We start from the raw sequence: 25,862 nt of genomic DNA, 5'->3' as shown, positions 1-25,862 counted from the left end.
CTTTACGAAATGAAACCGTTTAAGTACGGTTAAAGGCACGCGAGCTCAACGATGTCCAATTTCGATTACTTTACTTATTACGCGGGGGCGAAGTTTTGGCGTGGCGCAATTTCTGCTCGCGACTCCGGTCTCTTGTCTCGCGCACGACATCTCATACACGGCCGGTTTCGCCGGGCGAACCCCTTGAATAATTCACCGGTAAAGTATCGCCCGACTAGCCGGGCTGGCTGGCTGGCTGGCTGTTCTGGCTGTCAAGTCGCTATGGCACGGATCCGCGGCGCGCTTTTCATTTCCAGTCGGCTTAACGCTCGTGTCGCACGCGAAAACGACGGGACGACGAGGAAATTAAGGGCTCTCGAGGACGTCACGATGGGAAAAACGAGGAGCTCGTCCTCTCTCGACGAGGGCGACTGTCCAACCCTCGTTCCACGGGGCATGAGGAACGATCTCTCTAACTCGACTAAGCGGATCCCTCAACGTGTTCTCCCTACGTTCTCGACACGACACCGCCGACGTTGCCAGTGGGATCACCCTTTCGCTCTTCCGCTTGTCTCCTCGGCGTCTTTGTCTTTTCTGCTTCCATTTTTTTCTTTTTTAATTCCGAGGAACATTTAGCCAGCGACGGTAAACATTCCGGACACGCAAGCGAACGTGTCGCCCGTCCCGCGTCTCGCCCCTCGCAGATTGCAAAGGGGTTCGATCCACCCTAACGTTTCGCTTTTTCATAATAAAATCGTCATGCGGTGCCCCGATTGGCTGGGATCGCTCGAAGGGTCCCACAATGCATGGGGGGCTTGTCCACACCAATATTCGAGGGACGAGGGCGAAAAAGAGACACAAAACATGCGAGTGAAAGCGAGAAAGAGACAGAGAGAGAGAAAGGATGAGGGTAAAAAGAGCAGAGAGAGAGAACGCGACACATTGGCTCTCTCCTGTCTCATACTCGGAGGCTGTCGCTGTGTAAATAGGGCACACCAAGAGACACACGCCCCACGCATTGTGTGTGCCCTCTCGTCTGAAGGGGCACCCTTCTGTCCCCCTTGACAAAGGGTTGTCCCAGGCGCGCGGTCGCTTTAAAACTGAATTTTTTATTCAGCTGACAGGAAAGCGGCCATCATACGCGCTGCCACATTCCCTGTTCTTCGCCCTTTTTTTTGCGAACGCGTGCGAGTACGATGGCATTCTTTTCCTGACAACCTTCTGTTTTGTTCGCCATATCCATAAATGCGTAAGTAGAAGAATTTATTTCCAATCTGTGAAAGTGGTTTCTATGGCAAATACCGTAAACGTTGTTAAACTTTTCGCATCTGATGTAAATCGATACGAATAAAATATTAAGAATGTATACAACACATGTTGAAAGAATAAAAAGCAACGATAATATTATTTCTTAATCAAATTCCTGTATTGATAGGATAGTCCTAAATCTCTCTTGTGTAGCTTGCCTAACATTCTAGCTGCCCGCGGGATTCGTCGTTACCGAACAAAGAGAGGGATTCCGTTTTAGTCATCGTCGGGCCAGAAGAATGGCCAAAATCGCCATCATCGTGGGACGTGCGCACGATCACGTGGGGGGATGATCCGGGGAAAGGGCGGGGGGAGAGAGAAAGCTTGGAAAGGGCGCTAAGTACACAGATGCACGCGTGCACGTCCTGCGGAAGGTACTTACCGCCCCGCAGTACGAGTGATTAGCGATATTTTATTTCGCATGGGAAACCGGACAGATGAGAACTAGTTGAGTGGGAGCTCAGCTCTCTTTCATTAGGGCAAGTCCCGTCTCTAAACCTCGTCTCTAAACCACCCCCCCGTCCACAATATTCTCTCCCCCTTCTCTCTCTTTCTCTCTCTCCTGTCTCATTCTACTCCCCTACTCTCCCTCCCCTTTTCCTGCCTACGGCTTTTGCAACGTCCCCCGACGCTGTCACGATGGCGTTACATTCAATATCCTCCGGCTCGGTCGAACGGTTCCAAAATGGACAGGTCTCGTCGAGAGGACGGCAAGAAATTGAAGCTGCGCGCGGGAATTTATCGATTGTAAATCAGCGCGACGTTTACGGCCGACGATTCGACCGTCATTGTTTCCGCGACGTTTATTGAAGTAGCGCGACGTCCGCGGTCTGCTACACTCGCAGTTAATTGAACTCCCGCTTTAATGAACTCCCTAATGATCGCCGATTACTTCTTTCGAGTAATACAATCCAGGGATGTGTACATCGCTCTATAAAGGACAGGTGCTCATATAAATGTACGTCAGGTGTTTTCTGAGTTGCGGTATTCGATATTTTTAATAAAAATTTAATTTTGCGATTAGAAATCATAAAAAATTTAGAAATCTTTGAAGAACTTCAACGTTTTGAACATAATCGCACGTTGGAAATTATTTTTCATCTTTCTTCATCACTAGTAATATGGACTGGCACTAGTAGTAAGACAAAGAGGAAGCAAAAGATCAATTCTATCTCAATAACTTTCATAGCATGTCACCAGCGCATATCTCGATTGCGATATCACACAAATAATCATAAATTCGAGGTTATATACATCCTTAAAAATCTTAGATTCATTTTTGAACGTGACATCTGCCCTGTTATTATCCGGCCGTGCGACTGTACCTCATCTTCGGAGAATTGTAGCGAGGTCTTCCGAACGTGAAGGAGACGTGTGTCGACCGTTTTCACGTACACGACCAACACACGGGCGCGGCCTGAAGGAAACAATCACGGAACGCTTTCGTTAGGAGAGCGAACGAACGAACGAACGGACGGACGGACGGACGGAGAGGCAGGGACTTTAATATCAGGAATCAGGATCCGCCATTTCTCTCTACCGGGCGTGGAATCCCTCGTAAGGATATTTGTATACACGCGCACATGCATACCCGTGTACGTATATATAGAGGGCATGGAAGTTGGCAAACCCGTCCTTGTTAGCAGCTGCGTAGCATCCCCCGCCCGTTACACAATACCCTGCGCGCTCCCTTGAAAAACGATGGGTGGATTAATGACGTCACGGGCAACAAGGAACGCACCTGGCTACTGTCCAGGATCCACCAATCCGCGGCGTCCTCCGATCTCCACGCGCCATCCGAGTATATAGGATAAACCATTGCGACGCGCTATTCCTAGAACGAAAAATTAAGACGCCCACTCGTCATCGAACTTGAGTAGATTCCGCGAGAAAATTAGTAGGATAGGTCTAGCGTAAGTTGATGGGGACAGATGATATGTGTCATTAAAATCTAATCTTGCTTAAAGAAAAAATAAATATTCTATCAAAATTATCATAAAAGAGCAGCAATGATGAATGAATTCTAAAATATAAATTCTTTCGTGTTTTGAGTATATCACCGAAAATGAAACAGAAATTAAGAACCGGATTATCTTATTCTTTCACGAATTTATTATTATTATCATTCTAATGGCATCATGATTTGCAAATTTTGCAATTTTCTAACTTTTTTCTATAATTCAAGCAATATAAAAAAACGGAAGCTTAAAAAAGTTAAAAGATTGCTCTTTCTTTTTACACTTACAGTTAGAATGACAAAGTAGCAGAGAGGGAGGGAGGCAGGAAAATATCTTCTAGACATTTTTTATAAATATTTTGGATATTTATGTTGCTCGAGGAGACTGTCGAATAATATTAACTTGAAAATTAATTTTAAAACCGAAGCGTTCTTGTAGGGCACGGGCTAAGGACACGAGAACTCGGTACCAGTCGAACCCGCGCGCCAGTCGGTCGTTTTATTGTATTATTGTCACGACTCGCAGGGTCCTCGGGGAGACATAGAACTCGTAGAAGTTCCACGACACGTTTATGAATTTATAGCGCCCTTTGTGCCCGGCCCGGTAATCCAACGGACAGGTACCTACCGTTTATTGGACTCTTTGTTATTATACGTCGTAAAGAGAGACGGCGAGGGCGTAGGGGGGGGAGGGGAGAGTTTTCCGCGCTGAAAAGGCGGCACGCGGAACCCCTTTTTCCTCATAATTAAGACGCGAGCCATACCGACGAACAGCGGGAGGAAAAGAGAGAGAAAGAAAGGGAGACCGAAGGAGGGAGGGAGGCAAAATCTTTAGAAACTTTTCAGTCGAAAAGATGGATGCAGGAAGGGGAAAGGGTTGCGCTGATGATGCATAAATTAGATGGGCTAATGGGCCGTGGTCGTCGCTGGAGATACTGTCTGAGAAAAGACCGGGGAAAATATTAATGCCCCGGGGCTCTGACTAGCTGGTTGGCTGGCTCGTCTGCGGACGTCCGCGCATTTTCGGGGCGGGCGCTCGTAATTACACTCCTTCGTGCTCTCTTTTTCGCGATCGGCCACCGCCATCAGCCGAATCGTCGTCGAGAGACCCGTGGAGTTACGGCGATAATGTCCGTGGAAAACTTGTGGCTTCGACTTTGGCCAAATCGCGAAATTCTCAAAACTTTTCGAGAACAGGAACGGTATCTAAGAGGATAGTATTTTTAAAACAATACACATGTCGTATAATTGTTATGAAAATAGATTAAATATATCGCTCTGTTGTTATTTAAAAATTTCTGATTCAATTTTTTTAGAGATGGAAACTTGTTCATCCAATGCAATGTATAATTTAGTATAACTCTTACTTCTCATCAGGAATTCAGGACTCTTTAACGAACCGCAACCTGTTCTTTATTATTTATGTAATATTAATAGATATCACTTATCATCCAATTACGCTGCCGAAATAAAATCCGACCTTCGACTCCAGGATATTCCGCTTTCTTGTCTACATCTAATAGTTCCGTTTCTATCAATAACTGATGATCCTTCTGACCCTTCATTAACCCCGATACATTAATTTTAATCCTTTTTTCTCCCCACGGACCTCTCTTTCACGCTCGCGCATATCTTACGTCCGTACTTACATCGTTCCGATAGGAATAAAACATGGAACGCGAACCCCGCAGCGACTGGCGGTGATATATCCAGCGTAATCACGACCGTACCGGGATTCAAGTCTGGTAGCCATCGTCCTACGAGATCACGTACACGCTCGAGTATGAGATGAGCGCCAAGAAAGGTCTACGAAAGCACTGCGAGCAATAATTTTGCGCCCCCTCCCCGCGCCGCCCTTGGACCCCCTCGGCGGGTACCAAGCGCCGATCTGACGCCGAACAACACCCCCGTCTCGAAACGCTTCGTCGATTACTCACGGCGCTGCTTCTTGTTCTTTCATAGCGATTTACAAGCGAATATCGCACGTCCGTCATTACGCGGTGTTGAGTAAATACTGAACGAGCCGCCGCGCCGATGCCAAATAACTGTAAAGCCCCTTGCACAATGCCAGGCAACAGGCAATAGGAACAGGAAATAACCAAAAAATCGTTAATTACAACCTAAAAAATTTGAATGCTGTGATTGGTTGGCAACAGGCAATAGCCACAGAATTTACAACGTGACGGAAACTCTGTGTCTATTGCCTGTGTCACTGTTTATTCTGCATTTATACATAATTTCTTATTTCTATTTCCTGTTTCTTTTGCCTGTTCCCTGGCATTGTGCAAGGGGCTTAAAGCGAAGTATGGACAAGGTAGTAAATAAGATCTAAGTGAACACAGTGACTAACGTGACACAGACGTTAGAAACTAACAATGTCATATCCATACACACACACACACACAAGTTATGCTGTGTTTGAAAAATGTGGATTTCTTTTCTTGCTTCAACTGTACTCGTATCCGATTAATATTCTCTATTGAAACTGCTCTTTGACCCTTTCAGTAACACGAATTCGAAACTCGAGTCTATAATATTTTTATCTTTGGCCACCAACGAAGGCCGACTCTCGCTGCGATAAATTGTCGAGGCTCTCCGTATAAAAAAGCCATCCATGAGTGAAAGCAAAATTAATTAACGCGCCTGCGATGGGTGTCGATGCGATATCGCTCATAAAATAAATACGATGCCCGCCATCGACGAGCGAACGCCGCGATGCGTCGTGAAAGGCGAAAAATCTTTCTCAATAATGGCATCGGGTCTGCCAGTCACAACAAACAGGACGTATACCGATCAGAAAACCGCGCGACCGATATCGTATATATAGCAGTAATGATACATATACACGTGTGTGTACGCGCGCGCGCGCGCGTTCCCGGTCCTTAGATCCGCGTCTCTCTGCGCCCCGTAATTACCAGGGTCGGCCTTCACCGCGGCAATTTGTCAAGGCTGTAATAATCCCAGCGGACCTATGGCATTGTATACATATCGGCAGATGCCTCCCACCGGACCAGATAACATCGCCGGGCCGCTCGCCCGGTCGGCCGGGGCCCGTTCTCTCTTCTGGGTACCATCGGCCGGGGCCCCGCATGAAAACCATCCATTTCGAGTCCGCGGCTCACTATCATCGGCTCGGTTTTGACGCCCGTCTCAAATTAAAGCGAATCGACACGCGGATGGATACGCCGATATACCCAGGCGGTATACAAATACTCTTCCTCTCTCCTTCATCCTCTATAGTGGTTTTTTCTCTCACTATAGGTACGGGGGGGACGATATGTTCCCACCTATGTGACCGCTGTACTACGTAACACACGCGAGAGAAAGAGAGATTGCCAAGCTGTAATTTATACGACTGACCCTCGTTACATCGCGATCCGTCATTCGCGATTATGAGGAAACGATGCCTCGCGAACTTTTAGCGACTGCGGAGGCGAGGAGGAAAGAACGAAGGGTATTTATTATGAACTGCGGGGCTAGATTCCGGAGGAGGGAGAGGTCCCGAGGAAACACGGAAGCATCTTTGCGCAGGTAACAAACGATGAGAAGCGTGATTAATACCGCGTGGTACGATACTTTGTTGTGTAATATGTATTTTGAAGGAAGAGTAGTATAACTGATCTTCCCCGCTACACTCAAACACACATACGTAGACGAGTTATCGTGAAAAAGCGAATAAAGCGTTCCTAGAAATGTAGAAATTTCTAGCGCAAATAATTAAAGCTAAATTTAAATTATTTTTCCATTTAAGAAATCGTTTATTTCTGACCGAACGACTACATGTAACGCGTTTTGATGTTCGTTAAGGAGGTATTTCAACTAATCAACAGCACAGATCAAATCGACATGCATCGCATCGGCGCAATACGTACGTAGCATGCTTCTAAACGCCGGAGATTTTAGGAAGCGCACGAGACGTTAAGTGCGCGTAATGAGTTTGCCTCCGCGAGATCGCTCGTGCATCTCGCCGGCGCGGCGTTTCTCTCGACGGCGGAGACCTAAATGATTTTCCATTTCGTTGGCCTTTCCCAGAGCGCGAGATCGAAACGAAAGGAAGGGACGTAAAGAGAAAGAAACCAACCATGAAAACGACGCGTGGAACAGTGAGAGAAAGAAAAAGAGGAAGGGAGGATCGCGCTCGACGTGCTACAACGTGACTAGCCAACATCTCCTCTCCCTCCCTGTATCTTTTCTTTGTCTTTTTTTTCTCTCTCCTTCTCTCTCTTTCTCTCTCTCTCTCTCTTTCTTTCTTTCTTTTTGTATACGAGGTGCCTCTAGCTGGATCTCGGTTAATGGTGCATGGCAGTTGCAGGGGCCAGTACGTCAGGTCGGTGCAACAGAGTGCGAGCATCCAGCTATCTTGATGAGATCTTGTTTTCCGTGGGATCCCCCGCGGTGAGCCGCGATTCGTTCCCCGTGTTGCGCGTTCCCGTTCCATCGCCGGAAAATCACCGATGACTGCGTATAGCACGACGTCGGCGTACAACGCGTCCGTCGGCAACGACGAATGACAGGAAACGATCGCGGCGTATGCGAACGCGATCAACAGCGTCATAGAAAACACGGGAGAGGGAGAGAAAAGGAAGGAAAGAGAGAGAGAGAGAGAGAGAGAGAAAATGCAGTTTTAATTACGCGCGCCACGGCGCATCGGTTGCTTGCGCCTTACGCTCGCGGCTCGCCTTAATTAATAATACAATTAACACGCGCCACGATCGCCGGGCCATTCCGTTTGAAAGTGAAAGTCCCCATCGCGTGTCTACTTTAAATTGTCGGGGAATTTAAGCGAGATTCGATCTCTGCGTCTAACGTGCGCACCCAATTAGATTCTCTTATTTCGAAACGCGACGTGCGTCGCGTTTTTTTTTTTTGCTGCTATACGTATAATTCCGTTCGCGTAAGATACGCAATTCTTCGCAAAACGCGCCTAAGCGCATCGCTAAGAATGTTTAGTGCGCTCGCACTATCTTTCGGATGGATAAACGAATCTGATTTAGAAATTAAAAATGCGAGAATCGCCCAAATACTTTTTTAAAACCGAATGTTTAAAATTTTCGGGACTTGATTTTTGCTGAAAAAAAAATCAGTAAACATCTATCTTAGGAAAGCTTTATTCAAGAATGCACTTAGAAAACATTCTAATCGATATCTCGAAAAGATGAAGGCACGATTATGTGACCCATTTGATTGTCCCTATATTGTCCCTTTCGGGGCAACAACCAGTTTCTTTCTTTTCTTCAACGGCAAAGGGTTCGTGTCCCTTTGCGGAAGATGTTACCGCCGGAAAAATCCCCGGTCACATATTCAACCCTAAAAACGGTGTCCGACAAAAAAATGGGGAGAGACTTTACTACGTCCTAATTGGGATGACAGAGACGTCAATGGCGGCCGCGATCAAAGAGACCCGTAAACGTTGGTTACGGGTGTAAACTACGTATTTTAGTGTCACCGGGGGTTTTCTAAGGCACCATAAGATACGCTGTTTATGGGGTTGTGTAACCCGCCCTCGTAAAGTAAAGGCGCGCATTAATAAATGAAGCGATTACACGCTGCGCACGGCCGGCGTTACCTGTCCACTTTGCGAAATCAATTCCGCAGTTTTTTTCTCCGCGCCACCCGATATACGGCCGTCAGCGCGCGGTAATGAAACGGAAATGCACGACGTTATTTATGCCGTTGCATCTCGGAGGAATTGACACTCGCGCGGCTTGTGCAAACATTTACGTTAATAAATTAACAAATTAAAAACCGGATCGCGAGTAAAAGTTTCTTATCCAATCGCAATTGAATCTGCGTACGTTACGGCTTGCAATTCATATACATGCATCAAGCTATTAAAAACATATCCTCGCCGAAATATCCTGCTTTTCATTAAAGGCAAATTTTATCGCAAGAAATCAGGATATTATTAAATATATACATATTAGTAAAAATCTTAATCATTGCTGAGCATCGAGAGAGATTTAACTCATACGATTTCCGTGATCTCAGTGATTCGACTTAATTAGGGAAATAAACCCAACCATTAAATAAATAAAACCTGATCAACACGTTAGCGTTAGATGTTTAGCCTGAGGATTTATTCGAAGAATATAATTTCTCGCGTTCTCCAAGAATATCTCGCGGACGCTCTTGTTCTCCGCAATATTCTTTGCCATAACATTAATGAAAAGAGGGATACCATTAGATAATATAATTATCAATGCATCAGCGCTATTATTACTGATACACCCATTACTGCGTTTTTTATATCGCGCCGTATGCCCTCGCTCGTCGTTGTGCAGGTGCCGGCGCGCACCGGGAATACTAATAAGATCGTTTACATCATACTCAGCTTCGCATTGTTGCGGCAGAGTGTGTGATCAACCGAGATTAAGCTCGATAATTAGATATACCCGAGAGATCGGATTGCGGGGTAATTACAATAACTGCGTCTCGGCCTTAATTAATCTTGATGAAAATTCTCTTATCGTTGCTATCGCCGCCGCTGTCAGCACCGTCTTACTTACGACCCGCGGAATCTTTTGCAGCGCGACACCGTTATTCCATCAGTAATACTACACGCGCTCGGTAATAGACACGTTCTATTTAACGTGCAGCTATCCCATTGTTAGACGCATTAGAAAAACATATACTTAACTCTGCGTCGTCCGTAAGTGCATTGAAAAATTGGCTACAGAACATTAACGTTCCTCGTCGATTTAGAAAGTTTCTTTCGAGAAAGACACATAATTTCGCCGCGAGCGAGCTCACTGGTGAAAATCAGTTCTTCGGAGACGCTATATATTTCTCGAGGCGACGTTTTATACGATCGTAAAGGCTTAGCATCGACTAAGCCCGCCGTTTGTCGCAGGCCAAACGTGAACGGACGAGCATTCTCTTCCTTGTAATTAGAAATTTATGCACTAGTTCGCGGACGTGTTATTCAAATGTGACACCGCCACTTCGGCCCGGCCCGGGCCGCATATCCCGCTCCGTAATAATATGCGATATTTATGCCCGCGACGATGTACGTCGTTAATTATCATCCTAACAGGACACGCGGGACAAGCGCGACTACGTGTTACACATTAAAAATCGACCTCTCCGTCATCCGATTATTCTCCTCACTCCCTCGCCGGGTTTCAGATTGTCCCCGTATCCTGAGAATAAATTCACCTGATTGGATGAGGGGACACGATTATATTCCGCTTTTCGTCGTGACACATTCTTAGCAAATCGTTTGGCAACGTGAATTACCATATCGCATACATGGAATTTCTCGTTAATCAATTTCTTGGTACATGCATGTAACAAAGAGAAAACAACGTTTCGAAACGGAAGAGTTTTATCTGATAATAATAATTTAATACCGCGGTTCAATATTCAACAAATCTATAAGGAAACCTCGCAGTGCGTACAAATACTTTCACGAGTATTTTCACAAATACTCCCGATTTAGCGTCATACATATCAAATTCTCGCGTCTCAATCCCGATGTTCATCGCATGATTGGATCGATACGTAAGATAACGACGGCGAGCTCATAACGCCGATCAAAGAGGAACGAAGAAGCGTCTCATTTTCGATCGATCTCGCTCCTGTCGCGCGAGGACTCGGCCGCGAGGAGAGCGCGGGACGTCTGGGATAACCGGCGGAGCAGCTGCCGGGATCGTAAAACCCAATCAAGAGTCCCACGCGGGCGAGCGCGGCTCGGTCTTTCGGAGGAGAGAGAGCCGTGTCTTTTAATAAACCCCGGGATCACTCCGAGACGGTGGGACCGGGCGCCGCGCCGGTGAGACAACGGGGGGTGTTCCGGCGCGATATAGAAGGGAGTGTAAAAACACTGGCGAGAGAGTTAGCCACCCTCGTATCCTCGTTCCTTTCTTCTTTCGGCAACCCCCATCGAGAGAACTAACTTCTTGACACCGGGTCTCGACCGGGGAGACCAGATAACGATCCCGGGGCTGACGTATGCGTGCCGCGCGAGCGTTTGTTACGCGGCGCGATTAACGACGCGAGCTTTCATTACGTCGGCGGCCCGACGTAGATTTCATTAACGCGATTTACAAGAGCTCCGAATAACGCGCGGCGTGGTCGTGAAAGAAACAAACGCGAGGTGAATGGGGAAAAAGAACTTTCTTTTTGGAAAAAGAGGGAATATAAAATGATTCGAGGTAACTTTTGTATTTATGAAAATGTTTTCCAATTAAATCGTTGCTTCTCTCTCGCTCCGCAAGGGGTTTAGCATTTAACGGAGGCGAGGAGAAGTAATTTCTTGATTTGCGACGAGATAATCTTGTCCTTTGTGCCTTTGAAAAAAAAAAATACCTAGATGAATGGTTTTTGCGACTTAAGAATCTGAGCACCTTGCGTAAATACGCCCGTCTCGCCGCGAACACCGTGCAAATCGCGTTTTCTCACCTCCCGCTGGAAAAGGGAACGATCCTCTCATTCTCGCGGGGCACACCTCGCCGCGAAATCCGAACGAACGTTCGAAGCGTCGCGCGGCGTGGCGTGTGGGCAGAGGGTGTTTCCCTTGCATGCGCGAGATACACGACGCCAATAGGCGCGATTTCGCGTCTAAATCAGCCTTTCTATCTCGCAGCGACGGCCCGATAATGGTCGAACGAACGCGGCAGCGCGGCCCGTTCGATGGTTATGGAAACGCGTTTCCCTCCGCGCGCGCCCGCAACTTTTTCTTCTCGCCTTTCGCGCATTGTCGATCCATCTCGGATAGGGAGATCGCCGAACGTTGTCTTCGAGAGATCCGGTCTTTCGACCTTTTCCTTCGCGCGTTCCCACGCGCGCAAGATCGCGCGCCCGAGAGAGAGAGAGAAGAGAGGAGAGCGATTTTGCCGCGTCCCGCTGAAATGCATTGTCCATTCGAAAATCGCACGGGGGGCGGCGATACATCGCCGGCGGGGCCCGGTACGGGTATCGACGCCGGGTATCGAGTCGGCCGGAGTCGACGAAGCCAAGCAACGTTCGCGCGAGCGCGCGCGCGCTCGCGTGAAGGAAGGAGATCGGTATCTTCACGCTGCGTGGCCGCGTGTTGCGAGAGATGGAACGTCGACGGCTTGACAAATTGCCCCCTGATTCGCGTTTTCGCTAAAATCAATCACTCCGCCGTTAGCGTGTCACCTTTGCACTCGACGGCGCGCCGTAATTGCCGGATTCTCCGCCGTAATTGCGACCGCGCGCTGCATCATCAGCACGAAACTTTGCGATGATGCGCCCGCTCGCGTCACTCTAGCCTGATCTCCGGCTGAAAAGTCGCTCGGCAATCGATCGGTCGATCCTCGCGCTGGTCAACGTTAATGTCGGCTTTAAGTTTCTCGTATCCCCTGATACATCGACATAATTCTCGCGAGACTGTGCGCCGATGCTATCGATAATACTTTTCATACTGGCTATAATTGGTTGACTGACACACCAGACATCTGTTATAGTTTCGGTGAAAATTAGACGTCGATCCAGCCGTTTTCACCATGATCAAATAAGAAACAGTTCAATGTGCGTAAAATAGTCGTCCAATTCTGAGCTTTCTGTTTTCTATTCATAACTTTATAAACCGTATAAAACGAAAAATATATATTAAAATACACGAAATACCATGGCATATAAAGTTATAAATATAATTTCATTCTGGAATCTGGCGTGAATTACAGATCACTTAAAATAAATTTTATTCCGTATAATTAAATTTCGTTAATTATATAAAGCATAGAATGCATATCGTCTTGTGACTGTCACAGTTTCATTCGATTTTTGATACATCTACATTTGCTCTATTCCGCGTTCAAAGGAGAGTCGATTACGCACACCTTTGAAATCGTCGTTTCCCCCGTGATCTCCGATATCGATTCCTATTCTGGTCATTCGAGAACCGATGAAATTAATTACGCTCTCGCGGTGTCTGCACCGTGTTTCGAAAGGAAGTCTCGACCGGGAGAGGAGAAGATGCGGCTCCCATTTCTTGCTGACGCATCGCGGCATGTGTATGGGTGCTGTGTCGAGTGTATACCCAGCAGCATCGTCTCTCGCAGCAGCGCGCACTGTCTTTCTTCCCCCGGTACATCGAGAAACAGGGGCCGCGGGGGAAAGGAGAGAAATCAGGACCAGCGGTCTAATAAAAAGATATAGGAACGATAATGCAGTCTCCAGAAGGTCCTTTGGAGGCACAATGGGGTGTATCATGGCTGGGATGACACGGCCGTTTTTGTCAATGGCTACCCACAGGCGTCGCATTGTGCCTTAAGGTCTCTATATCCCCCCTTGTCCGTCCCCCGAGAACTCGCGAGCGAGTCGCGCGTCATCCTGCAAAACTCCTCCCCGGGCGGTAAGAGTCGCCGGAGGTGCCGTCGAATTATTCCCTTCCGGCTGGCGATCGAAGCGATCTCCAATAATTCGTCCACCGTTGTCTGTAAATCGTCCCGTCTCGATCCAAAAAATACTGCCGACGATTCTCTTCAAATATTTTGAATATGATTATTGACTGAATAATGTAAAAGACGTTGTTACAACTTCAGTGAAAATCGAGTGCCGATCTAACTGCGATTAATTCAAACAATTCCAGCATTCGAAAACGAACACGTAATCCGTGATTACAAATCGTTGAATATTCAAAATGAAAAAAATTTTACACGATATTACGTGTGTACACATATATAATTCTTTCTCTTATCAAGAAATGTACCGATGATAAAGAAGATTCATTGATCCGAACGCGTTTCTTTGCTTTCGCATCAGGACGATGACACGGAGACAAAAGGTGAAAGACGGTCATACTACGCGAAGTGATTCGATCTTCTCTAGGACTCCCTAGAGATCTCCGGAGTATTCGGTGACAGCCAAACAAAAGGTTGTCGAGGGCCTTTTGCGCTACAGTGTTTTTTCAAAATTCATAACGGCAGGCCCCGATTATCCGGGGCACGTGGGGGGTCTTTCACGTAGCCTTGATCGTAGCCACGCTATTTTCCTTCGTATACAAGCGATTTTCCACACGAATACAATATTCGGGTAATTCTTTTGTCCGTTTCGTTTAGCTCGTTACTCGCGCGAGAGGATCTCAAAAGAGATAAGAGAACGTGCCTTGTAATGTGAAAGTTTACCTTCGCGGATTACACCCGGTAATTTTTGAGCACGCTTTACATAATTCGTTTCGCTGTCAAGCCCTGGAAACCGATTGACCAGAATAAGAAGCGAACGGATGATCATATTGTTGTACACGCAGCTTTTATTACAATGCGAGGGGAAATGATCTGTAAAATGGATACTGATATCTCTATTAAACCTTATAGAATTTTCTATTTTTATTTCTAAACGTGTCAAATTTATAACGTAACAATTAGCTGTCACTTCATAACGCGACTGAATGAAACGAGAATTAAACGGTTCATCAGTTAAGCTCCATAAATCCTTCGAGAGAGAGAGAAAGAGACTCGTAGCCCTCGTTTAGCTTCACACACGCGAGAACGGTTCGCGTCCACTTTCCTGGACCGGGGATCTAATAAAAAGATCGAGAGATCGAGGGAGGATCGCCCCAGACGGAGACGAAACTTACTGCGGGAAACAGACGCGGCTCGAACGACTGTTTTTCCCATGAGCGCGGGGGCCCCGGTCTATGCGAGAGAAGCAAATTGAAACGATAAGGCGGATATAGCGCGTCGGCACGCGATCGCGCAAGCGTACGAAATTGATACGAGCGAATAATAACTTTATCTCGTCGGCGCTCGTCGATGCCCGCGCCTTTGAATGGACCGATCAATTCGCCTCTAACGTCTTTTTAACCCAATTAATTAGCGGGATCGCGGGGCAGGGACGGGGCGGGACGCCGGCTAATGCGAAATACTTGTAGTTGACCGGCAGTGACGTCATCGGCACGTCATCCGCGCCTCTCGTCCTTCCCCGGCGTGATCACACCGCCGCTCCTCTCGCTTCCGCCGCTATAATAGATATTAATTGCCGCGCGCGCGCCCGGCGCGATGCGCCGCCTCGATCGATGCGCGGCTCTTATCGTTTTTGCGCCACGGGGCCTGACGATTGACAGGAGAACGCGAGTCTCGTTACGGCTGCAATAATGGGATCTTGTACGGCGATTTTACTCCGCCGTGAAAGAGTCTCTGAGAGGCAACTGCAAAATTTCATTTATTTATCGTAATGCTTGAACGCGTTTATTGTCATTCGTCTCGCATAGTTCTCACTCGCGTCGATGTAAGTTCGATACTCTTTCAAAATACCGCCACCAAGCCTCGATAATCGATCGCAAAGGATTTCTTACGTCGCTGGTTACATCCTGAACGTTTCCAAAAGGATAAATATTAGTAGTGGACAGCAAACACGAGACTGACAAGGTCAAAAGTACCTGCCAAGGCATATCCGAGTCAACCTGATTTATTTTTCCTACGAGGGATTGGCTCCTGTTCTTGCTACATTGCTCAGGAACACCAGCGAAAGAGAAATCCGTTTAGCGTTCGCCCGGATAAACACACGCGATCGGGTCGGGTCTTCGTCGAGGCCCGTGGATCCGGAAGAATCGACGATGGGGACACAACGACGTTGGTTTTCAGACAATTTCATGCGGTCGAAAACTCGCGCGCTGATCTGACCGGGACAGAGTTAAACCTATTATTATCATAGCCCGTCCCCCGTAGTGAAAACGACCATCTCGCATGGTTGATTCGTCATCGGGGGAGGCGGGAGAGAGCCCTGATGGCGGTCACATCAAAGCCGAGAGACCCTCGTGCCATGGGTCTCTTTCTCGCGACGTAGAGGACTCGCACGACAGGACACGTCTGTCGCGTTTGTCAGACAACCTTATCCTGTACATATTTCTCTTCTTTTCTTTATCTCACATTTATCTTTATATGTACCTCGTGTTCTTCTCGTCACTTGTGTGCGTCGTGCGAATTTCAACCTGTTCGTGTCGCTTAAACGGAGCTCGGGCCAAGTCCAAGTCCGCGCCGTTAATTGGTTCGCTTTTCGGGAAACAAGCGTGTCCGTGATACAAGTCTGTGGTTTTTAATCCTTCGCGTCTCACGGGATTCTCCCGAGGACGAAGAGCAGGAAGAAGAAGTGGACGGCGAGCCCGCGAAGCAAAAAGACCGACCGACCGATCGCGAGGAGAGCGACGAGCAAAACGAAGGAAGCGAAGAATGAGATGAAAGCGGAAGCCCCCGGAAGAACAAAAACCGTTGATATGTGATGAATCGATGAATTCCATACGCGTCCGTGTACGAACGGCACTTGTTGAACCACGTGCGCGCCGATATCCGATAAATTATTATCAATAGTTGCGACATTTTAAAAAATATTTCAGTGCGCATTTAATCATCTATCTTTGATTTAAAAAATTTATTGTATTGCTATATACATACAAAAAAACTGTTAACTACTATGTTATTATTTTGATCTCTGAAAGATCAAAGTCACGAATGCTGAACAGATAAGATCACTTAAATTTTAAAACGCAACAAAATACGTCAGTCGATTTCCAATTTGCTCATCACGGTCTGAAAAGGTTGCATCTGCAACACACGAAACGCAAGTGGTCCCCGTTCGCGACCACAAAAAGATGCCATTTGCAGAACTCGCTGAAAGAACGCGGTCCGGCGCGATAAAAAAGCGGAGACGACTTCTTCCAAGAGAAGAATGATTTCTTCGGGGGACGGACGGGCGGCCGTGGAACCGAAAGATCGAAAAAGCCATCGACAGGCGGCAAAATCGATAGGAGCCGTGGCACCGAGCATCAATCGTTGACTCATCCCATTTGGATCACAAAAGTACGTCGAATTGGGTCGCCCTGGGTCGCTCGTAGGACCCCGAGTGTAAGGCCCCTCATCTCATCGAGCGAACAATTATTTTGCGGGTCCCTCTCTTCTCCCACCCTCTCTACCTTTCTCTCTCCCGCTTATCTCCTATCCGGGCTCCTTCAGCTCGAGACAGAATATATATCCCGCAGCGCGACGTCCACCGACGCGCGGCAAGACAAATGGCCTCGTGACGGCGGCTACATTACGTTTCAAAACTGGCCTAATCGTCGGCTTTCCGGCGATGAGAAAGAGGGCTTCGATATATAGAGCCGCGGGGCCATATACCTGCATCGACAGACACGCAGCGCGCGGCGAGGCGAGGCGAAACGAGGCGCGGCGCGGCGCAGCGCGATGCATTGTCTTTTCCGCGCTCTGCCGCAACGTCCTCTCTTTTTAAAGATTCATCGTCGGCACGCTTTCCAAACCGCAGAGCGATTTTCGAGCGTGGATTTTCTCATTCGTAAACGAACGCCGCTTTCTTACGGAAGAAAAGAGAAGGAAAGAGCACTACGAGACATTGTCGACTATCGTTAAATTTTCGAGCGTGACCCCGAAATCGACGTTTGACGAAATCAACGTTTCTCCAAATCTCCTGGGCGTTACATTATTTATATCGCCATCAATATTACCGCCATCAATATTACTCGGTATAATGTCTTCAATTAATCGCCCTTTCTGGCTTATAGTTTACGAGAGAACGGCGCGAGAACAATGGCGCTCGGGCAAACTATCGCCGATTTATTTCTCTATTCCGATGCTCTGTGCTTAATCCAGCTGTAAAATTAATGATCAGCTCGTGTCGAAGCTGCGACCGCCTTGCGCAACGGACCGGCCGTGATTCGCGAAGAGATAATCGTACACCTGACGCCGAGTCGAGCCGAGCCGAACCACGGCGCGCGGTAAGCCGCACAAAGTTCTCCACTTTGACTATAGAAGTATGGAATGCTAATTATTATAATCGCGTATGTAGCATGCAGGGAGAAATATCGCGAGTTATTGTTCGCAAGTGACATGAAAAGAATTTTAGAAACAATTAAAATGCGTTATTCCATAAGAAAAAATCTAGGCGACAGCTAGCCGCTCTTCCTCTGCATTCGAAATTTCGAAAGAATCGAAATTATTTTACGCGCACACTCGCGCTCGCTCTTGCGTTACACGTCCATTAAAGAATTAACCCCTTCGTAGCGCAGCGTGCCGACGCGCAAAAATAACCCTGAATTTCGCGAGCCGCCAACCCGCCCGCCCTCCTCCCTCCCCCCTCCGCTGCAACGAAACCCGGCAGCGGCAGCTTTCCCGGTCGCTTTTTTTTTCGGCGAATTTTCCGCGAACTACCAGAACGGTCGTCCTCGGGAGTAGTCGGAAATCGCTCTGTTATTCGTCGAACGTTGTGCAAAAACGCTGAGGCGCGAAAAACCGATTGTAATCGCGCTGGGTCTACAGAGACCCCGCGGATTCGTTGGACCAACAATATGCGTTAAAAAAACAATAGCGATGCGAAAATCCTATGGGTATAGGAGTGTTTGATCGAATTATCGATGTTGCAAACACAAAAAGAGGGACAATGCGAATCCGTTAAGTTGAACTATACAGAGTGTTCTCTTCCTTTAGTCACAGATTCTTCAATTCTTCCTTCTGTGATCTTCTATCCATTAATTTTGTCATGACCGAAATTTCAAGAGACATTATCTGTCGCAAGTTTACAACTCAATCAAGCATGAGAGAAAAAAATTCCATTTCTGTTAAGATAGAACATATTTCCAATTGATTGAAAAGTAACATTTTTTTCAAACTTTTTTAAATAAAATTATTCGAGGAAAAAAATGAACAGAATTACACATTACGAAATTAATATGTTCTATTTCGTCTTAAAAACACATAATTTTATTTGGAATAAAATTATTTCCAAATAACAGTCTCCCGCTATCTAATTCGCCGTTCGAATTACGTACGTACTCCATATATCAAAACACAGCGGTCTGACAAGCAATACCTTCGAGCGAGGCAATCTCCCGAGATCGGACGATCAAGTCCGATGAAATGTTTCCACGGCATAGCACCCTCGGTCGCAGGGCGTGACGCGTTTTCAGTCAGAGCCGAGACTGCATTGTCCGCGCTATTCAACGTCCGAGCGAAGATACATTGACCCGCGCGAGAGAACACTACGGGGATACACGAAGGGAGGATTTGCGTCAAGTATCACTAGCGTAGCTAAAGGAATAGGAAACCTGTCGCAGGCTCACCCACGGTGTGTGAAAAGAGGAACGAACCGGGTGAACCATGCAAATTTAGGCCGGTCATCGGCGCCAACAAGTGTCCGTAGCATTGTCCCGGCGAGGCTGAAGAAACACTAATGAAATCCCTGCTGAGGTCGTTGAGCAAATATTTTACGGGCGACAATTCTCAAGATGTTTATGCATCAATCAATGACATTTTAGAAGGAAGGAAAATCTTTCTTATTTTTGTCGTCGCTTTTCACTTTATTAGAGTATATTATGTTAGGAGCCATTTAAAAAAACGCAAAAATTGTAGAAACAAGCAACATGCAACATAGGGAGAAACAAAATTGTCAATGTAATTTTTGTTAAAAGTATCTGATAACGTGCATCCATCATCGGAACGATCCAACTCATGCGTGCTGAATAATAGAGTTCATAAAAAGGCGATTACGCGTTCATAAAAAGCGTGAAAAAAAGCTAACGACGCCCGAAAAAGCCCGTCGAGTGCCCCATGCGGAGAACACGACCGTTCCACGTTCGGTAACAAATGATAGTTTTCATAATTAGCGGCTCCTTTTTTTCGTTTCCGAGCGACCGCCTCGTCGCAACACAACCCGGATAGTGTCGAGGAGCAGCAGGTGCGCGGCAACACGAGGTAACCCTGAAGCATGAATTCTTCCGAAATACGACATTGAAGGGTCTGAATTCGATTGTTGTCAATCGCCTAGGCTGCTATCAACTATACCTGTTCACCGCTTTACTTTATTTTCAATAAAAATGCTACTATCACCAGTATCGGTACCACGAGCTATATTCAAAGTTCAGTCAGCGTCGTAAATTTGCGTAACGAAATACACATTTTACATTCTGTAATCCGAAGAAAGCGAACTTACAAATTAGAGGAGGAAGTAAAAGAACATCGGAGTAAGATTGGCAGGAAACACGCAACACAGGTTTACATGCCCGAAATACGAGGTGGAAGAGATAACGTTCTCTTCACGGACACCTGGTAGATCTCTATCTGTCTCTCGAGGAGGGGGGGGGGACACAACGGTCACTTGTCGTGCCCGGTGTCTTTTACACGTTCGTGCAAACGATTGCGACAGGGCCCACGCTGACCGCCTGTCCGTCGCAATGGTCCTTCGTGGGGGTCTCTTCGCCGCGCCGGTATTGGTTAACTTTCTGCAAAACGGCGATCGGGTAGCACGATCGATCCCCGTTGCGCCGAGGATCGTGTCAGGGCTGACTATGAGCCAACTTTTACGTAATAACCGACGTCTTGTTCCAGCGAACTGTTGCGAAATATGGCGTCCGCGTGGCAGAAGACATAAAGTCTCACGCGAGGACGAAAAGGCAATTTGTTGAGAGCGTCGATGCGTAAGCGAAACCCGATATTCAATTACGCCTTCAGTAGGTCAGTCGAGTCACGAATAATGGCGGAGATCATCAAGAAAACTCCACGTTTAACGTTTTCCTCAATTCTGGATAACTGTCGCAAAATCTTTTTCCAACCTCCATAGATGTAAGGATAAAACGAAAGAGGATTCCGAATTGTCGACACTTTGCACCTACTTTTCACTTTTGCTTTTCTTACCCGGAATTTACGAGTACTCGGAAAAATGGACGAGAATAGAGAAAAGAATAGCTAAAAAACGAAAAAGAGTTTGAGATAGTCGAAGGAAGTCCGCGGTGCGGGAGATTACGCAAACTCCATCCGTGTAATTTCCCTAACAACGTAATAAGTGACTTCTTGCTTACTTTACATGGACGGTATAATCTTCGGTCGCCCGCCGCCAAGAGACGAACGGCGTCGGATTGAAAGTGTCATTATAAACGCCGGCCATAAATCACAATAGCGTTGGCACGAACTCGACCGCGAGCCTCCAGTTTGAAACGCGACGTCACTCCTAGCTATGAATCGCGTGTTGTTCCCTTAAGTTCTGAATTTCCGAAAAAAATATATATTCGAATATCTCCTTCATTCTAGTATATTATTTCTAATATAATACTCTAACATGATATTTGTGAAATCAATAGTGAGTTTCTCAAATATTCGAGTTCAAAAATTCTAAAAAAAAAAAAGATGTAAAATTAATTTCTATCACTTTCGGAAAATTAAGTAAAATAAATCCGTGGATAATAGGAGAGATCAACCCGAAGGAATGGAAATTATTCGATTATTCGCCACGACGAGAGTTCGTGATGGGATCGGCATCGCGAATGCTGGCGACGCCGTTTGTACAGCACTGTAAACAAGCGTTCGACAAGGTTACAGGGCGCGAGTAAATGGTATGTAAACCGTGTGCCGACTTCACCCTTGGCCTCTACCATCTCGGCCAAGTATCCCTCTCCCTTTCTCTTTCTCTCGCTCGCTCTCGCTCTCTCCTCGCACTCCGCAAACTCCATTAAAACATTATCCACGTGCCGATGCGCTCGGAAAATCAGACGCGACTATCCAGCTTCCGCGGCGTATTGATATTACATCCCACTATGGACGTCCTCGTGCGGTTATACATGCATACAGATATATACATACGCACATATACGTGTATCTATATAAAATATATATATATATATATATATGTATGCATACACATGCACGTACAAACTCGAATCTCCATTCCGTAGCCGGGTGCGCCCGGGATCGACCGACCGTCAGGCTTTCGGTTTTCGAAAAGGGTCGAAAGCCGCCCCCGTAAACACCGCGGGATGGTATACGTCGGTTAAAAAAAAACTGTCGATATAGTCGCGGCGGTGTGGACTTTTCGTTCGCGAAAATGTCGAAGGGCATCCGCCAGAAGCATCGGTTTCTCGAGTAGTTGGGGAAATACTGCGGGGGCATTCATATCGACGGTGTAATCGTGTTTGTCTGGGAATAGATTTTACTCAAGAGCAAGCGTATCTCAACGATCACGATATTGATATCCATCGTGCGGAAACAGCAATCCTGTCGTTAGATGATTAATCGTTAGAATTGATTTCGTTGTATTATTCGTATGATGTAATAAAACTGTAAAAGAGTAGCTTTTGAAAAATTTTCTGAGATTCGAAACTATGGAAAAATGGAAATGTAACATGTGGAGAGAAAAAACGAGAAACTAAGTAAATAACGGCGGATATAATTCGTCGACTTCGTCCATCGCGTCGGCGTCGCTTCGGGAAATAGGATTAGACAGCCTCGGGCGATTTTTCTTGATTCGCGCATTTTCCCCTCTGTTATTTGGACTGGAATCGGCAGAATGAAGGACACGCTCTCGTTTGATGTCACGCGAAAATTAATTGGAAAAATGTCACGAGTTTTTTGAACTCTAGACTAGGAGAACAAAAAATCGAAGAATAGAAAAACTAAAATTAATACATTCTTAATTAGATAACATAATATATGACTACTAAATCTTTTGTCTTAAAAAAAAAAAAACGTTCAAAAATTATATTTTCTCATATCCTCAGCGAATTAAAATACATAACGTAGATATGACACACGATGATCGTGAAGATGCAAATTTTTCGGACCCGTTAATTTAACCGCGAACAAAAGCGAACGGCGATCCGTTTAATTTTCATTTATATCGCGCAAATCAAACGTACGCGGGGACGTCGTTCGGTATCGGATTACCGTCCCCTCGATACGCGGACGTGCTCGCGGAAAAATTCGTTGACACACGCGCGCGTACACACGCAAAACACGCGCGCACGCACACCGCACACACATGACCGCGAATCCGGCTTCGACCGCGTGCACCGGTATTACGCAAAAAACAACGCGCGCCTGTCAGGGGAAATAAAACAAGGATCAGGTAAATAGCGACGATCCGTAGATAATTCTGTTTTGTTTATCACTGCCGCGGGAAATGCGATTTCGTACGCCACCGACTGACGCGATTTGTTTTTATATTCAACGTATATCCCGCCCGCGCTTCTCCGCGCGGTTATGTATGTGTAATTCAGCGGCACTGTGGTGCTCCTGCGGTATCTTGTGCGCGCAATATACGGATTATCGATTACACCGTTGAAATACGGATCCGCTCCTCTAATTAATGATTTTATTTAAAGCTGAACGCAAAACCGACATCGATATCGACAATCGTCGAGCGATTTTCATTTTCGTATACATTTAGAGCGGCGAAAGGATCATTACTCTGGTCTTTATCTTTATCTAGTCGCGATCTCTTTCGTTTTAAAATGACGGTGCGGCTCGTTTGCTGGTCGCGCCCACGGCATTTAGGTGGCAAGATCGTCATCGCCATTTAATTAAATCGAAAAACCGGATAGTCATTAATGACAAGTGGCGCCCAATCGCGATGACTCCTTAGTTTTTATTGACCCCACGCTGGGCCCAGCCGCGAGGGTCGGGACCGCTCGCGGGGATCCCCTCGATATGGCACCTATAACGACAATCGCGCTGGCAAAGGCCCATCGTCGCCGAATGGAACACAACGCCTTCTCAAATCTTATCGATCGCACAGAACGAAAACATGTAATGGATCACGGCCTGCGACGACTTTCTCGTCGACACGCAATGAGTTTATCGATTTTCCCGAAATCCTCGAAGAGAAAGAAAAATACTTTCCGAGTCATTATTATAATCTTCAATCGTCTGAAGCGATTTTAATATCTGCTTAAGATTTCAAATCGCAATAAAACTTTTATATAAATTAATTTTGTTTACCCGATTAAAAAGGAAACCACGGACTTGTCGTAAAGTTTTTTCTTTCTTTTCTCCTTTGTCAACGATTTTATCATTTTTCTTCTAATTTCACGTATATAAGTTTTATTTCTGTAAAATTTAATTTAATTAACAAATTGTAGAAATAGTTAATAATCCAATTCTCACTAAAAAAATGACTCTGACTCAGATCGTGAAAGAATAAACAAACTTTACATTTGTTCAAGTCTATTAGACGCATCACAATTTTGACGAAGGATGAACGATCGCGATATCCTTCCTAAAAAAATAACCGCGTTACTCCAATCTCTTATTATTCATTCACGTGCGGCGAATATCAATCGCACCACAGCGATGGACACTCTCGATCGTCCCGTCCAGCAAGTGCGGAGCTCGCAGATTGATGAAGAGCGGCGAGGGGGCAGATAGGAGAAAAGCATTAGCGCGCAACACGTTCGATTAGCGTTTTCGTCGTATGCGAAACACAACGGCCGCCGCGCCGCAGCAGATCCGCGATACGATCTGTGAGTCCGCGGCTAAGTCCGTCGGGGCTATAAGGAGATCCATAAACTTTCGTGTTCCGAGATAGTAATCGTCAGGTGCGAAAAGCGTGACGGTTCTTAGAGGGAAAGCGTCCGCCGCCGCGCCGGTCCCTGTTGGTATTGGATGGGTGTTACCCACGACGAGACGACAACGATGAGCGTGCGCACACAACCTGCGTCGCTACTACGTTCGACACCGTGTCCAAGAAAGCGTCGACGTTTTTATTTTTCCCCTCCTTTTTTGTGAGTGCGTACACGGAGCGCGCGATTTCCGGCCACGATTGCCATAACGCGATACCGTAGCGCGCGCGAAGCGCGTACCGAGGCGACGAACGGCCGATGATCCGCTCTTTTGCCTCATTAAGGAACGTTGCACCCAAGGTAACAATAAATCTCCGTGGCGATGCTTATATCGATTTCACGACGATACGATACGTCGATTTGTCATACGTTTATCCGGCGTTTATTGTACGCGATTTATCAACCGTCCGATCTCACGTTCGTATCGTGAACTACGATTATTAATTTAAGGACGAGGGGGTGGGCGGCGAGGGGGGGAGATAGTTAATACAAAATGCATCCCACGTATCGGTGCTCACGCGCGCATACTTTCGATAACGCCGCGGCAAGGAATCGTGATTCAATGGCGTCAGACTATCAATAAATAACCGTATCGCGATGTAATAATTCTATTGGAATTCACGACGCGCTCTCGGTGATTTTTGCGTGAATTTCTGCGTGTCTCGTTGTTCGCTCCCTTTCGCGGCAACGTGCGGGACAGCAATGTTACGTTAAATTAGTATTTTCTTTAAAGTCATTTCTGAATAAGGAACTTGCGAGTCCGTTGTTATACATAAACATTCGTAGAATAGTTAATTAACCGTTATACACGCAGTTCTTCTACTATAATTACTCGTTTTATAATATGAAAATCTCGAAATGTTTGTAACGGTGATAATAACCTAACTATATAATTGACAGAAAAATAAAAGAAAAAAATATATATTTTTTTTTCTCTCCTTTTTTTTATTTGATCACAAATGAACATGTATTACTGTTCGATTACGAACTGAGAGTTCATTTGTACAACGCACCTTGCATCGAACTACTTATGACCGTCCACCACCTTCGCAACATCAACTTTCTCCTCGAATATCAAAGTGCAACTCGAATCGGATTATCCGCACAACTGCACTACAAAGTAGCCCGTATTAAGTTCTGGATAGTATCATATATACGTGTGTATAGAACGGAGTGCATTATGCATCTCGCTTTAATCTCAGTCGTACAGTTTGAAACAAATTGAGTTCCACCTGATTATACACGTCTTGAGCAATGATGAAACATTATAAACCATGTACTTATTTGCGTAACATATGTAATTTTCATTATTTCAATCTGGTG

At 46.3% G+C, this 25,862-nt stretch overlaps 1 protein-coding gene and 1 long non-coding RNA gene across 2 annotated transcripts in view; one reads left to right on the top strand and one right to left on the bottom strand.

The window, feature by feature from the left end:
- Positions 1 to 25,862, top strand: part of LOC139818766 (uncharacterized) — a 236,510-nt gene that overhangs the window by 188,513 nt on the left and 22,135 nt on the right. The window lies entirely within an intron of this gene.
- Positions 1 to 25,862, bottom strand: part of LOC139818767 (uncharacterized) — a 150,383-nt gene that overhangs the window by 109,050 nt on the left and 15,471 nt on the right. The window contains exon 2 of the long non-coding RNA XR_011733512.1: positions 3,029 to 3,121. This is a non-coding gene — a long non-coding RNA (uncharacterized lncRNA). The remainder of the gene's footprint in view (positions 1 to 3,028; positions 3,122 to 25,862) is intronic.

This window comes from Temnothorax longispinosus, chromosome 9 (genome assembly GCF_030848805.1).
Source record: "Temnothorax longispinosus isolate EJ_2023e chromosome 9, Tlon_JGU_v1, whole genome shotgun sequence".
NCBI lineage: Eukaryota > Metazoa > Arthropoda > Insecta > Hymenoptera > Formicidae > Temnothorax > Temnothorax longispinosus.
Note: the sequence above shows the minus strand (reverse complement) of the source record. Positions and strands in the feature narration are given on the sequence as shown.